General features: G+C 38.9%; 1 protein-coding gene across 5 annotated transcripts in view; it reads right to left on the bottom strand.

The window, feature by feature from the left end:
• lrmda (leucine rich melanocyte differentiation associated) overlaps window positions 1-15,877 on the bottom strand; it is a 204,719-nt gene that overhangs the window by 186,561 nt on the left and 2,281 nt on the right. The gene's annotated exons all lie outside the window — the stretch shown is intronic.

The following is a 15,877-nucleotide window of genomic DNA, read 5'->3' as shown; positions in this document are numbered from 1 at the left end:
CAAGCTTACACTTTAAAATTAGCACATTGAGAGAGCAATGAGTGACAGTCAGTGCATTTACATGCACTAGAGCAACCAGTTTAATGTCAGCTTTCACAGACACCTGATTTTTTTTTTTAAACATAGAAGAAAAAAAAGGCTTTTCTCATTCGCAACAATGGACTGGAGACACACAGTTAGCAAAGCTAGATTTCAGCTGAGGTTTTTGTGCTCTATGCACTTAATTTCTAGTCCTTATCCTAGAATCCAGCAATTTTAGGTACCTCTACACAGATTAAAAATAGGGACTTAATGGCCCGAATAAGTAGCCTACAACATGTCTTGGAGGCAAAAGCCAGTTTTGCTTAAGATGTAAGATAAAAATGTGTAGATGATGCATTAACAGGGTCAACCTTACAGTAAAGGAGCTCTCAAGCAGAAAGAGATTACAGTTGCGATGACTGTTATATTGTTTGTGGTGTCATTCATATGATTAGAAATTGGCAGAGTTCATTCTGTCACATGAGTTTTTATTGGTATTTCATAGACTGCATGGGGTTTGATCAGCAGTAGAACAGCTGCAAGACCCAATACTCAATTTCAAGATTTTATATGTAGTTAGATTTATAGTTATGAAGCTTCATTATACATACAATACTGTGTGTAGAGGTCCTGCTGAGGTTGTTCACCTTCTCTCCATTTCCATTTTTTTCAGGACACATATTACATACTGTGTTGCTGTGTTCAAGATGAAATTGACCATTGCACATGTGACAACACGTTTGGTCTCTATATAATAAGATGCGTTGTTAACATATAAAATATCATTGAAAAAGTCTAAATGATAAGCAATATAGAAAAGGGTTGGATGGATTGAAAGTATATCCAATGCCTGAGTGATAGACATGAGTAAAAATGTGAAATTCTCTTGACAATGAATGTCTCCTTGTGTTCTAGATCAGAAAGGGGAGTTAATGGTCTAACCCACAGGTCTCATGACTAAACACAAGATTTTTCTATCTACGTCATTTCCTCATTAGTGTCACCCCCCACCAGAGTTACAGTCAGTCCACGAAGCTTTCACTTCATGCAGTCAAACTCCCATCAAACAACATTTGGTGTTCCGGTCTGATGTTGTAAACACTTAAATCACTTGCTGAGGGAGTTAAATCCCACAACAGCCTGAATCAGCTCATATCTAAAATATCATATCTGATCCCTTCATCAGTGTTAAACAAAATGGGCAACAAATGTGGGGATAATTGTAACAAATAGTTTTGATCATGTGCTAGCCTCCCTAATCAACTACCACAGTGTACACACAAATGAATGCCAGCCTGTGTGAACTCCACAGACGAACAGACAAGAGTCCCCCTGTACAGGGACTTTGAAGCCTGTCACAAAAAGCTTGAGACAGTACTGTTCCTCTCATTAATCTCCCAACAGAGGAAATGAATAGACTGACTGGGCTTGACATTTTTTGTTCTCTCATAAAGAGAAACACAGAAGAGCTTGGAGTGAAACTCCACACATTATGAAAGCTATTATCTGCAGCTGCCAGTCTCAGTGAGAAAGAGAAAGCTGGTAATCCAAAACTAATAGGCAGAATGAGAGGTGCAAAAAAGTAGGGGACTGGGTCAGATCATCCCCCTCTCTCTCTCTACTCCAATTACTGACAGACAGTTGAGAATATGAAATGAGACTGAGGAATGAGAAATATTCATATTTTCTCTGAATGGTATTAAACCCTGACAAAGAAAATGGATGGTGGTTTCAATTTTGACAGTGTATCAAATCTGACGAGATATTAAATGGATCTCAAAACACAGACTGTTTGCATCATTATCAAGACAAAATAGGATGTTCTCATCTTGGGCAATAAAAAAAGATTTATTACTAAAAAGACACAAATTGACATTTTCAAAATGACTGTTCCAATCCCTCCCTCTCATCAAATTATCAGACAAACAGCATAGCCTGATGTTTATACCAACACTCAACGAGCACTGATCCTCAGCCACCGAACCAGAGAAAACAGCAAGCATGACATAACTCAGACTACTTGATCTGCTGTCAGTCACTGCAAACAAAATCTCTTCAAATCCTTGATGACTGCAGGACACTCATCCACCACACACACATCAATCATCACAGAGGTTGCCAGAAGGTCACTGATAGCTCTAATATTACAGTCACTACCTATCCCCCATCCAGAAGATGATTATCAACAGAAAGTTACCACTGCAAGATAGATTTTGTGGGGGTGTTATGCTCTAAAAAAATATACAATACGGTTTCATTCAATAAGGTTTCTATATGGACTTCACTTCAAATTTATACAACTCACATTTTCTGACAGCATGAGCTCTCTCCAAGATCTCATCTATTTTCAGTTAAAATAATGCACAAATACCACACACTTGCATCACCAACCCTCCATGAGAAATGTGGTCATACAAGCTTTTTCTCGCTTCCGGATATTCTTTTCAATTCTGGGTACCTCAAGCATCCTCCACTGGCTCCACTACTTCAAAAACACACCTCATGAAAAAATCAGGAGGCCTTTCTGACATGTGTCCCCGTGCCCTGATGGCATGCCAACACCAAAGACCAGCATTGATTTTGTGTAACGCGGGGTCGGATTAACTGTCTGCAGGGATTAGCTGCCTGTGCAAGGCCTCAGGGTTCGCTATAAAACTAATAATTAATTTAAACAGCCGGGCCCATGGAAGGATACACTCCCTACACATTCTCAGCGTGAGGGGGTGAGTATGAGTGAGGTACTGTCTGACACTCAGTGAAAGGAATAGCTGTTTGTATATAAACAGTATAGCCCTACTGTATGTTCAACTTGGGTCTGATGATTCGTAGTTCCACCTCTGCCTTTCTTAGGCACCCAGATGGCCACCACTACAAATTCGTAAAGGTTCATGCTACAGATTAATATGTGGTATTAATTAGACGTATTTAACCATTTGACTTGGTTTTGTACTTAAACTGTCATATAGCCTCATCAGTAGCCAATTAAGATTGACAGGGAGGTGTTAAGATGATAAGCTCGAGCTGACAAGAACAAATGCTCCCACAGTCAAACCATTCTGAAATCATAACAAAAGGTCATAAAGATACAGTATGTAGTCAAGAACAGCCATAAATAGACAGTAACCATGCCGCTCCTGGTCACGCTGTGTGAGGAAAACAGGATGGATAATCTAATTGCAAACAAAGCCAGTAGTTGTCACTGGGCCATTAACAAAACCACCTGACTCCGAGGTGATTGTGTATCAACACTTGTCAGCCACTAATTAAGTTTTTTTTTTTTCATATGCTGTAATATAAAGCCACAATATGCAGAGAGGAAAACTCTATGTATGCAGCCACACAGACAGCAGCTGTGTGTAACTATCGCCCCCACACCTGAGAAAAAATTATAATGAAAAACACTGCACTGCTACTAGGTTGGGGCTTTCATTTATCCAAAATACAAAAAAATATCAACAGCATAATCAGGGTCATTTATGTTTTTTACTTTGTTTTTAAGAGAAATGTGTTTTTGTTCTGTATTTTTTAGTTGCACCTTCATACTCTGCGCTGATCACACTTTAAGAGGACCTTGTGTACTGTAAACTGTAAACGTCTTCTTGCAGGAAGAGATCACAGCAACGTTCTGAGGTGTGAAAACACAAAATCCAGGTAACATTCTGTTTAAAATAATCTCCTCGTATATTTTTCTTGTATCAAATACGTGTTTAAATATTAGCAAAGCGAAGCATAGCCTTTGTGCCATATAGCAGCACAGTGGTTTGTATAAAATTACTCCTCAAATAGGCAATTAATTGGCTTCTTTACATTTGGTATATTTATGAATCCAAATGCCTTAAAATGAATGTGGTAGTATTTATTGACAATGAAATTCCACATGTATACATTTAATACTATCCAAAACAATAAGCCTAGAGCTGTTTGAACAAAAATGCCTTAAGACCAATGTCTGTTTTATTTGAAGTGTAAAAAAAACAGTGAAAACCATCTCATGCTGAAGTGTTTCAATGTAGCCCTGTTATCATCCCCCTCCTTTTACCTAGCTGCCAATAAGGGGCTGCTATAGTCAGAGAAGGTAAAGGGATTTCTCCTTTTCTTCAAAAGACTTTGATCTGACTGACACACAAACGGCCCTCAGATCACAAGTCTACAGACCCTGTTGGGCCTCTCTGCCTGGTCTGCGTGCACATGTACACTTCGTCCCTATGAGGATTCCTTACCCTCCTCCCATTTCCCTTCGTCTCTCCTTTATCCCTTCTTCTTCCTCCTCCTCCTCTGCCTCCTCCTTCTCCTTCTCTTCCTCTGCTGTTTGGTGTTTTGAAACATCTGAGTACAGACATGTTCTGAGCTTTGGAGGACCCAGGGGCCTGAGATCCAGACAGAGGAAGAAAATAAAGAAACTCTACAGTGCCCCCGGTACAAAAGCTATCTCACCATTACCACTGGGGAAAAACTCTTAAACATCACCAAATGTCTGGACAGACAGAGAAGATCAGAAGGCTGTTTGGTCTGTTGTTCACATAATCATGCTGTCAGCTAATGGTGCAGTCAGCAGCTCACAGTGGAACCACTATGATGGGAGTCAATGCATTTATCCTAATGGATAGACAGTGTTTTATGAGGGAAAACAGAGAATAAGAATACTGCACTACACAGACTGCTGGCCCCAAAATGGAAGGGTTGTTCCTTGTAGTTTTCCAGCACAGACGTGTCAGCTGCATGAACATGAAACATGCCGTCACTGTTTCTTATCTCAATATGTCCCTGGGTGGAAAAGTGAGGCAAGAGCTTACTGATGTCTTGCAGCCTGCCTGACCATTAAAACATATTTCCATGCTGATGGATGTCAGATGTAGCCTCAAAAAAAGCCATAGCTTGCCCTTGATTTCTGAGCGCATTCCCAAGTACAGTTTTCTAAACTTATTATTCATGCTTCGCAAATGGAACAAGTAAATACAGACTGTAAACAAGTTCAAATAATAGAGGAAAAAGGAGAACAAGAGTCCAGCAGGGTGAGAGCACAGGGACCATTATCTCCCACAAATCTTCCTGTTTGACCAATATTAAGTTCTTGGGATGGCGACTTGGAAGGACAGCCAGTGGTTTTTATAAGTGAAAGCTGTGAAAGATGTGAGTAAGTTTATCCGAAATGGAAACAGGAAATGAGTTACAGCTGTGCCGAGAATGTGGCACAGCTGTCCAGGACCAGAGATGGTTTAAGCATTCTACAAGTGCAGAAAAAAAAAAAAAGAAAAAAAAAAAAGAGTATTCACCCATGAAGGCTGTCAGGGGCCTAAAATTGCAGAGCAAGCAAATAAGATAACCTGCGTGAACTGTAGTTTATCACTTCACTCACTAAGAGTGGCAAACTATGATTAAACCTGACTCAGATCTTAGATGTTAAAAGATTATTATATTACACCCTCGTCTTCACCAAAATGTAACAGCAAATTCTTTTAGCAATCATGAGTCCTTCAAAAGCTGCTACCTCTAATAACAGCTTCCAACTGCATTTTATGGTCATAGGATTTATTCATCCACTGAAAACATTTATCAGGCAGCCCTCTTAAAAAATCATTCCCTAAAATTCAAAACATGGCAAAAACTGCAATCATCCTCCAAAATCTTGGCATGAATACACCCATGTATCTGTCTTCACTTTTCACCCCTGGGCCCTCTAGGAAAGACTGTGGGAGATTGAAAGCCATGAAGCGACCAAAACTGCCAAGACCATACCAAAGGAAGCTCCTTTGTTCCTCTTCCAAAACAGGCTCCAAACCTCTCTCTTTCCTTTTTTTTCCATTTGGGACTCAGCCAAGGGAAGTAGCAGTATGGCTGCCCCTCTTCATGCTCTATCCTCTATCCATGTTCCAAGCCTTCCAGTTGCTTACATCATCAATCCGGGAGATGGGTAAGTGTGATCCAGTGAACATAAACAGTGCTTGAGTTATGGGCTTAAACAGACGCAGGCTGTGTTTAAAACATAAATTTGCGACCCCCCCCCCCCCTTTTTTTTTTTTTTTTTAAAATGAGAAAATGCTCACATGGACAGGCCTTAATTGTTTGGGGGTATCCTAAATAACTTTGTGTAATGTACTTAAAATCAGTGCGGCAGAGGGAGACGACCAAAGACAAGGAAGCGGCTTTAAAATATCGAAATTCACCCACATCATCAACATCTAGCAGCAAGCTTGTTATTGACAGCCAAGTGCCAGTCCTAATCATTTCCCTTTTAATACTCGCTTAAAAATACACACCCTCATGTCGAAACCTGAGTACACATTAACTCTCCCCAAATCGTCTACTTACTAAACATGTCACTAATGAATTATACATCAGACTTTTTCCCTCTCTCATATTTACTTGGTGTTTCAGCAGAATTTGTGTAGTAGTTGTAAAGTATTTAATAAGTGTTTAAATATGTACGAGAGTCAAGATCTTAGCCAGTGCATGCACTGTATAGTAGATGTTTACACAATATCAAAAGACTCTGCCATGCCTATCAAAATGAGTAAGACATATGGATAGTTTGTTTTTCACTTGCCGAAATAGAAAAGGGAGTATGTCCACTTGGGCCCCATCAGGTCAAATCATAAAGATCCATCACTGGCTTTGCACTCTGCTAAAACGCTAAGGAAACATATTGTAGATTTTAAGACCCTTTTTATTCAGCCAGACTGTGTACTAAAACTAATTGGATTTCTGTCAATGGAAAAAATATATTCCTAGGACAGCTTTGAACTCAATACCTCTGACTATCCAACTGCGCATGAGGGAGTGGGACCTTGCCACATGCCAGGCACCAGGGAGGAAAATTAAAATCGGCGGTCAACATAAAATATTAAAATAGCATGGTATCGAATTTTAGAAAAATGATGTCAGGGCGGCTCATTATGGCCACTAAGGCAGTGAATTAAGCTATATTTAGTGGGTGATAATTGAAATCATAGCTGTAGTCATTACCACTGACAAGTTTCTAAATAATACCCAATAAATCCCCTCTTTTTAGCAAGGTCCCCATGACAGCTGGCAGTGCTGAAAAATATAAAGTAGAGAAACAGAATCTTTCTTCCTTTCTTCCCTCTCTCCCTTCCTCTGTGTCCCCCCAACTCTTCACTCTCTCCCTCTCTCTTAAAGCCAATAAAATGTCAGCTTTTATTCTCCTCCTCCAAAGTGTTGGCTAGATGTCAGCAGGCCCTTCTAAAGCTCTGCCACTGCAAGCTGAAGGCCTGTAAATCTCTGTGTCAGTGGCACGCCATCCGTCTTGGGATATACAATAAAAAATGTGACGCAGTCATAAAAGGAATGGCATCACTGCCCAGTATATTGTATATAACGTGAACAAAAGGAACATAAAGATGTTCCATTCCATTCAGAATCCTTAACCACAAGATGGCCTTAGACTGAAGAAGAGAGGAGATTGTGGGATGCTCTAGAAGACTGATGGAAGCTCCGGAAAGTGATTAACAAACGGTTAAGATGGCTTTTGTTGTGTTTTAACAGAGAGAAAAAAAATTTACACTGTATATGTTATACTCGGTGTCAAGGAACTGATGGACTAGCTGCTCGTCTGTCTTAAGAGGATAAGGCTTGCAATTTTATCTGTCAAAAATGCCATAAAAACCAACCCAAGGAACTAAAAGCAGTAATATACTGATCCTACTAACAAGTGCTCCTTTTGCAGCCAAAGCCTGATATATCTTATTCTTCTCTGCTATAGACCTCAATCGTTGTCAAAAACTGTTAAAAACACATCAGTGATTCCCACCGGTGCAGTGGGTGACATATTCCTTCATTATGATTAACATGGGCACTGTAGTTTATTTTGGGTCAGTTCTCCCTTCATTGTTCTGTTGCTGTAAATGCTCACTAGAGCACCAAATATGTATTAATCCACTGCTGAAAATAGTCCCTTACAAACACACTATTTATTCTAATTCTGGAGCCTTATTTTAAAGATAAATCTATATATAAGCAACACGCTTTTAAAGACTTACATCTTTAGTCCTCTGTGGACTGAGTGCCACAGGCAGGGTAGGGAAGTTGGAAGGTATAAATGGATTAACAATCCTAAACAGAATGAATGAAGGACAATTTTATTATTGTGTCATGCATAGAACTACACGCAGGGGCTTATAAAACACCACAAATTCATACAAGCCAACACAAGAATTCTGCGTAAACATTTCCGAACAACAAAGAAAGGCCAAAAACAGAGAAGCAACTTAAGTGTCTCACAATCGAATCTTCAGACCCACTTTGTCTAAAACAAAATTATAAATCAATGATTATGCATTATGCTATTCCAGTGAATTGGGTCAGCCAAGTGAATATCTGCAAACACACAAGAGTCTACCAAGTTCATCTTTATGTTTTGTTGGTTGACACGCTTGACAGCTGTTTCCTGAGAGAACTGATGTATAACTCACTGTTGCATACATGTACACTTCTGCAATGCTGTGGGCAACATCAAGGACTGTTGTGCAGTGTCACTGCATAGTTTGCTGCCACAGTGACATTCACAACTTCCAAAAACAAGGCTGGCAGAAGTAGTAAGAAAATATTTTCACTTACATGGCATAATCATGAGTGAAACCACAGCAACTTTGCAAAAACCAGCATGGTGGAAGACCTTGATTGTGTGCTTGCTCAACTTAGCCTATTAGTTAAACTGTGAATGTACAGCTTTCAGATGTGAATCAGAATATAACATACTGTTCTATTTGAGTGGGGTTTCCCTTTAAAACCAACTTATATACTGTAAATTTCCATTCAGGGGAAAGACTGAAGATTGAAGTCAGTCTATCCAGTTTATGCATATACAGAAGTTTAGTGTTTTATATGTGGTCAAAATGTTTTTTTTATTCATAGTCCAAATGCAGGTGGAGTTAAACACAATGCCAGATGTACAGAAACAAAAGAAACTGTAGATTTTAAAAAATACTCGCCCTTCCAGCACATGTACTACAGTTGAGATGAGATGAGATCCATTAGTGAGAATACGAGGATAAAATATGCAGTTCATCTGAAAACATCATCTGCCCTCCAGGCAAATTTATATTAAAGAAAATTAAGCTTCAGTGAAGATACACTGCTTGAAAAAGAAAACGCAAAAACAATGGGCCATTTACAGTTAAGACATAATGAAGGCCACAATATTGCGGTATGGTTAAATCTTATAATCCCATACAAGTTACTCACCTTGCTTATAAGTAAAAGAAGAAAACAGATTAAACAGATTTTGGCTGGCTTTCTAGATACACTGGAAGATGGTTGTCTTAATTATCTTAATGCAGCAAGAGGTTTTGTGTCAGATGTCATTAAACCTTTAGAAGACATTACAACTGAGACTGTCAAAAGTGTCCAAAATATAACCCCATCTAGATGAATAGAGCCATCACATACAACACATATGATTTTGATAAATAGAAAAAAAAAAGTTCTTTACTACTTCACTATAGGACTCAGCGACTCCATCTCTCTGTTTGCACTGTTTTTTGAGAGAAGTGTTTGCTGCAATCACATGAAGGAAAATTGTGATATGACCTCAAATTGGGGAGATAGAGGAACAAGACAAGCCATCCATTAAGCATAACATCCTTAGCTCTAAGTCATTCCATCACTTTCCCAGGAGTAGTACATCATTTAAAAAAAACATCCCAGTGAAAATTAAAAAGGTTGTTTTTCTTTCCTCAATACCACAGAATGATACAAAATATCAATGTCCTTGATATGAATAAGTTATTTCCTGCCAGACCTTGTCCCTCTCATCCCTCTGGTTTAAATCTCTTAGGGCTGGAAGAGTTCTGCATTCTCCTTAATTTATGAGACACAGATCAGGTTATCCGAGTATATCGGCCTAAACAGGCCTGATAGATCAGATATGGAATGTATTTCCTAGGCAGAGCAGAGTACGCCACCACTATTACCAGACACACACACACACACACACACACACACACACACACACACACACACACACAATGCTACCAGTTAAGTGGTTGAGGACTTCATACTGCCAATGTTTCATATCCTCTCCTCCTAACTGACACTTTATCTACATACTGGCATCTCTGCAGATTGAACACTTGCGCAAGACAATGACAGGCTCTCTTCCCGTTGTCACTTCTCATTCTAAGACCAGTCTAATGCCTCTTACTGGGCTTCTGCCAATAACAGAGACCCCCCCCACCCCCTTACCATCAAACAACCAGAGTCTACCTATCTTGGATTAAAAAAAAGGAGCACTTGATGTCTGTGAAAATCATTTGTCAATTAGCAGGCCCCTTCCAGTGTTGACATACAGCAACTTGAAAGACAGAGCGGTGCCTGTGACGAATTAAGAGAGACAGATGAGTGAGGCATGAGCTGTGGAGTAATACTATAATGTTCTTTAGATATGAATATAAAACGACACAGCTGACAGGCCATACAAGGTTTTATTTCATTTCTCAGTGTACCAGGCCTCCCTACTTTGTCTTCTTTGTTCTCTTTTCATCAGACTACTTACATCTCATTTTGACAGCCGGGCGACATTTAGAGCACTTTCGTTTTAAAACGCGAGTTAGCATACTTGATTTGTCATTAAAATGCAAAACGCCTGCCATCACCGACATAGCCTGGGTGAGCACATACTCCCTCAGATACACACAGACACACACATACTGTACATGCACACACATACACAGGTAGGTGAGGTTCATCTGCAATGCTGAAGTCCAATATGGATTCTTAACTGCAGTCTGAATTTCAACTCAAGTCTAATATCAGGAATTCATCTGTTACATAAAATTCTGATATTCAAAGTATATCAAAGAGTAATGTCCCTGTTTCACTGGTCTTCAGATCATATAGTGAGTAGTATTGGATATGACCCTAGTTAGGTTAACAACTGCATCGAATGTCTTAAATTTAAAGGTAGCTGCCTTGCTCCAATTTTATACCAACACTACCAAAACCTGACCATGTCTGCAATAATACAATGTATTATTACATCACTTCTAACTGTAACTGCAAAAGTGAAAACACTCCAGTTTGGCATTGGGTAAAAAGACAACAAAGCAGGATGATACGCAAGCTAATTAAGGCTTTTCATTAAAATCATTATTTGTGTTACTATACCATATTTTTTCAGGTTTGACAGTAGATGAAGGAGGAAGCTATCAATGATGGAGGGCAGAGTTAAGCACCAGTGTTACAGATTAACTGGTTTCCCTGTTAATTTTTACTTTCCTCTGGATGCATCAAGGGTTTCTTGAAGTGGCTGCAATAAAATATCAGAACATACCCATCTGGAGTCTTAAATTTAAGTGAAACTGTGACACCAATAAGAACTGTTCATTCCCATACAGGATTTGACATGACACTGTTGTACAAAAACAATTTCTAGTCAAATAACGAAGTTCACCACCAAATTCCTTCTCATTCTAGGTGTGCATATGAGTGAGCATACAGTGAATATACAGTAGAAGTCATACAGCCACCTGTCTATTACAAATAGTACAGCCAGATCACCTTTTGAACAGTCTCAATTTGCACAAGATCAGTTTAGACTTGTACAACCTTTCATACTTATTTCTCCAATATTTTGCCACATGGAACAAATCAGTACAAATATGTTTATCATTATGTAATTCAATACGACACTTACACAAAATAAAGCAACAAAAATGATCACAGAGTTGAATCAACACCTCTCTGACATAATCACAACAAAAACTGAATATGCTAAAGATGGGAATTATTGTAAAGCTTTTGTATTGTAATAGTTTCTATTTTGGTGTAGATTTTAAGCACCATACTTAAATATAGATCTGCTAAACATGGCATCTGTGTAACACATGATGTGGTCGGTAAAAATACCAATCAACTGGAATGACAAACATCATTATCAACTATAACAAATATTTCCCGGTTGCTTTAGAATATTTTAAAAGCATTTTTACATTACATGTTCAGTATACAGTATCACATGTGTTGAGAGGACATTTGAGTTGCACATCTAACTAGTGAAAACAGACGTCAGTAAAATAGTACAGGCTTAACTTTCAGGTTAGGTCTAAGGTTTCACAAATGCTGGCATTGCACAGATGTCATTTGTTTATCAAGCTGCCATGTCAGATCTCAGAAGGAAGGTATCACTGTTCTAACGATGTTAGGGATTCTTCCTGTGACTCATAGACATGTGTCCTCCTCAAACCCTGTGTGTCCAGGGTGATAGCGCCGCATGTAACAGATGCAGGCACCCAAAGTGCATCCCAGTCACAGAGCAGAATCGTGTCACCACAGCACATGCCCACTCACTGCACTGTGTACAAACCTGACCTGGAACAAAGTGGACAACACAATACTATCCAAGCCTGTCCTGAGACAGAAATCTCACTGTGAGCCCGACATCTCAACACACTGATGAGACAGGCCGACACCGCAGCACACAGAGGGAGAGGTGTGGGTGTGACAGCCCGCTACCATAATTTCATCCTGCCATTACCTGCCCAGCCAGTCACAGAGAAAAGATGCACAAACACCGCATGCAAGCGAACGTGCACAAGCATGCGCACAAACATAAACATATTTACAACACACACACACACAAAAAAAAAAAAAAAACACACAGGACTCAGTTAAAGGTGATGCCAGTGCCTTGCTTCTCATTGTGACTCATTGTCAGGTTGCTGGACGAGTGTTGTCAATTCAGCTGACAGAAATAAGCATATTAGCTACAACAAACTCTGGCAATGTCTCTCTCTCGATTTGAGTCAAGCAGCATGAAGAAGTGCATGATGCTGAAGGCAGTCCACTGAGTTTCACTAAAATGTGCATCTGTTTACACCTCCAGCTGACACTGAAATGGGGTCATGGTGTCAAGACACAAATGTCTCTACTATCTGACATATAATGTGAAATGATGGCTAACAAAACTTCTACATTCCTGAATGCTAGAGCTGAAAAATATATTAATATAATACTGTAATATAAGAATAAATATAAATGTGTTGGATATAGTAATACATCAAAATTGCTCAAATGTTGTCTTTATTCCTGATCTCAAAGCCTGCATTGCAATCCAACAAGGGAGCATGATATATCATTCAGTTTATAAGTTCTGGGCAATAATTGCTTAAAAATAAAGTATGTTGTCAACATACCAAAATTATCACACGTACTTGATATGGGGATGTTGTATTTCATTACTACAAGGGCAAAAGTGTGTCTTTACATTTATTTTAGCCACAATAAGCCATCGCTGTTCAAATATGGAATTTACTACCCATCTAGTTTTCTTTGCATTCCTCAAAAATGTTTGCAATGATTTACTCTATTTAAACTGTTTTCAACTTGCAGGGAAGCTTTAACATATGCACAAGTTAGTAAACAACCCAGGAAAACATATGTTGAAAACACATCAGTACAGACTGAAATGACCATGGAAATTACTGGCTATTGGATATTGGTAGATATGTCAATATCACACTTCAATTCCATGACTCAACATTTTCTTTACTTATTTATATGTTAAAAATGAGTGAAATAAGCACAGCACACCTCTGCCTGCTTCACAATCATTTCAAAGCTACTAATAATATTTTCTCAAACCGTATAATTCTCTATACATTAAGTATACATTCTACAAGTATTGTTGCTGAAAATATTAGTATTTTTTTTATATCAAATATTGTGTCAAAAAAGGAGTGGTATTTGATTTTGTCCTCGTCACCAACCTCTACTCAAAGAGCTACACACAAGTACAGCAGCACCAAGAGTTCAGGGGCAGAAAAACAATTCTTTACAGGAAAAGCTTTCCACCATTAAGCTGTGAGTGAGGGGCCTCTGTCTATTAGGTGCATTCTTATGGGGATCAAAACTACTCAGGGGAGTTTCTTTGCCTTAGTTAGCATATAAAATTATCACATGTTGAGCTGCTTATTGAGTTTCACAGCTCCACCCACCCATGACCTTCCAACGCTGTCATGTGAGCGCCTATAGAAACCAATCGCAACAGAGAAGGGGTTTGAGAGAAAATGGTGGATATATAAGTCTGGACTCCTGGGTATGTATAAGGTGGAAAAACAAACACAACCATACTAGCAGGTCAGTAACATATACTTTATAGCTATGAATAGAGATACAGTGCTCAGACAGCTCACACTGGGAGTTAATATTACCAAGGGAATCACATTTAGCACATTTTACAATTGTCTGTATATGTGTATTCACAGCAAGCAATATACATGAAACGTTTACAATAAAGGAAAATTACCTCAAGATATGTTTGATTTTAACTCTGAATACCAGCTTTCAATGTGAACCATTTAAACACACCATCTATAGAAGAGAAAAAGATGAAGCACTATGTAACAAATCACTCTGCCCGCTAGCAAACCATCAATCAATAGTCCACTGATATGAGCCCCAAATGGTTCAAGTAGCACCTCATTACTCCTGCACCGCTTCTCTGCCCATACCACCCTTTGAAGTTCAGTAATGATATCTGACATCTGAGATTAGCTGAACTGAAAATTAATAATGAATTAGTAATATCTGAGTCATAAATATTTGATTCTAAACATCAAGTCCTTAATGTGACAGGTTCAAGGGCAAAAAACATAATGCCAGCCTTGATCTCCCTGAAACCAACACACATAAGGGTTGTTCAAGTCAGATTTCATAAAGCTGTTTGCTAGACAAAACAGACTTCCTCTTCCTCTGAGGTAACACCAAGACATGTACCATTCAGCTGTCCAAGCATGTTGTACCATGGAGATAGCAGTTATGATCTAATGGCAATCATCCTGTGTAAAGAATAAAGATTCCCTAAAGCACATGTTCACATTTAAAACTTCTTTTTATTTGTTTTTGGAAATCCAGATTTGGGCAGTTACTCAAAACATTACAGCAAGTTAACTATAACTTGAACATCTTGCTTACTGTTAGCTGTTTATTAACACTAATATGGAAAGGCTTCTGTCAACCAACTCTGACATTAATTGAATGTGGGTGCAGATAGATTACACAGTTACCTGTTAATCCCGCAAGTGGCTGGTTACATTTGAAATACAAAGTGCTGTAAAATGTTCCAGTCAGCAAAGTGCGGTTTTTAGATCGCAGAGCTTCGAGTGAAACATTTTCCTGCACACCTCAATGTGTGACAGGCACGTCTGAGGGAGGCATGACTTTAATAAAACTGAAAACTAACACACACCATCTCCCCCACTGATGGTAAACACTGCAAGTCCACATGACTTTCATCAGATAAATGGAAAAAGCGTCACAACACAGATACTGAGTAAATTATCCACTGACCGATTTTTTTGTGATCCTCTGTTCATACACCCGACGAATGTTGTGCAGACCAAAATAATGGCAATACAGAAAATATACCAGCAGTGAGGGCGACAATGAGCTAGACTTTTCTCACTTTTATTCATATAGTGATTCAATAAATACATTTTTAAAATATTAATAACGTTTTTTACAACCTGTGTCTTATTGTCAAAGCATCTGGACAGCATGTCTGTTATTTATGATGAGATTTTACTCAGCGGCCTCATTGCAGATTGTGACCAAGGTGACAAGGTTTGCTTTTATGCTGTGTCACTGGCACTTCACCAGTGGGTTCATTCATTCATTAATTTATCTATTAACCCCAAACATATTTTTCCGGCTAGTCTGAACACTGTGAGCAAATGAGGGATTTTTCAATTTGACACGATGTTAATCAGTGAAATTGAGGATTCAACAACTCCAGCACAGACAACCACCTCATGACAACAATTTTGAACAAAAAAACTCCCTTGACTGAGACAGCTCCATGGTCTGGCAGTCATGGAAAGGGTACAGAAACAAAAGCAACTTA

Source organism: Xiphias gladius, chromosome 11, assembly GCF_016859285.1.
Source record: "Xiphias gladius isolate SHS-SW01 ecotype Sanya breed wild chromosome 11, ASM1685928v1, whole genome shotgun sequence".
In the NCBI taxonomy this organism is placed as follows: Eukaryota; Metazoa; Chordata; class Actinopteri; order Istiophoriformes; family Xiphiidae; genus Xiphias; species Xiphias gladius.
This window is presented reverse-complemented; position numbering and strand designations above follow the sequence as displayed.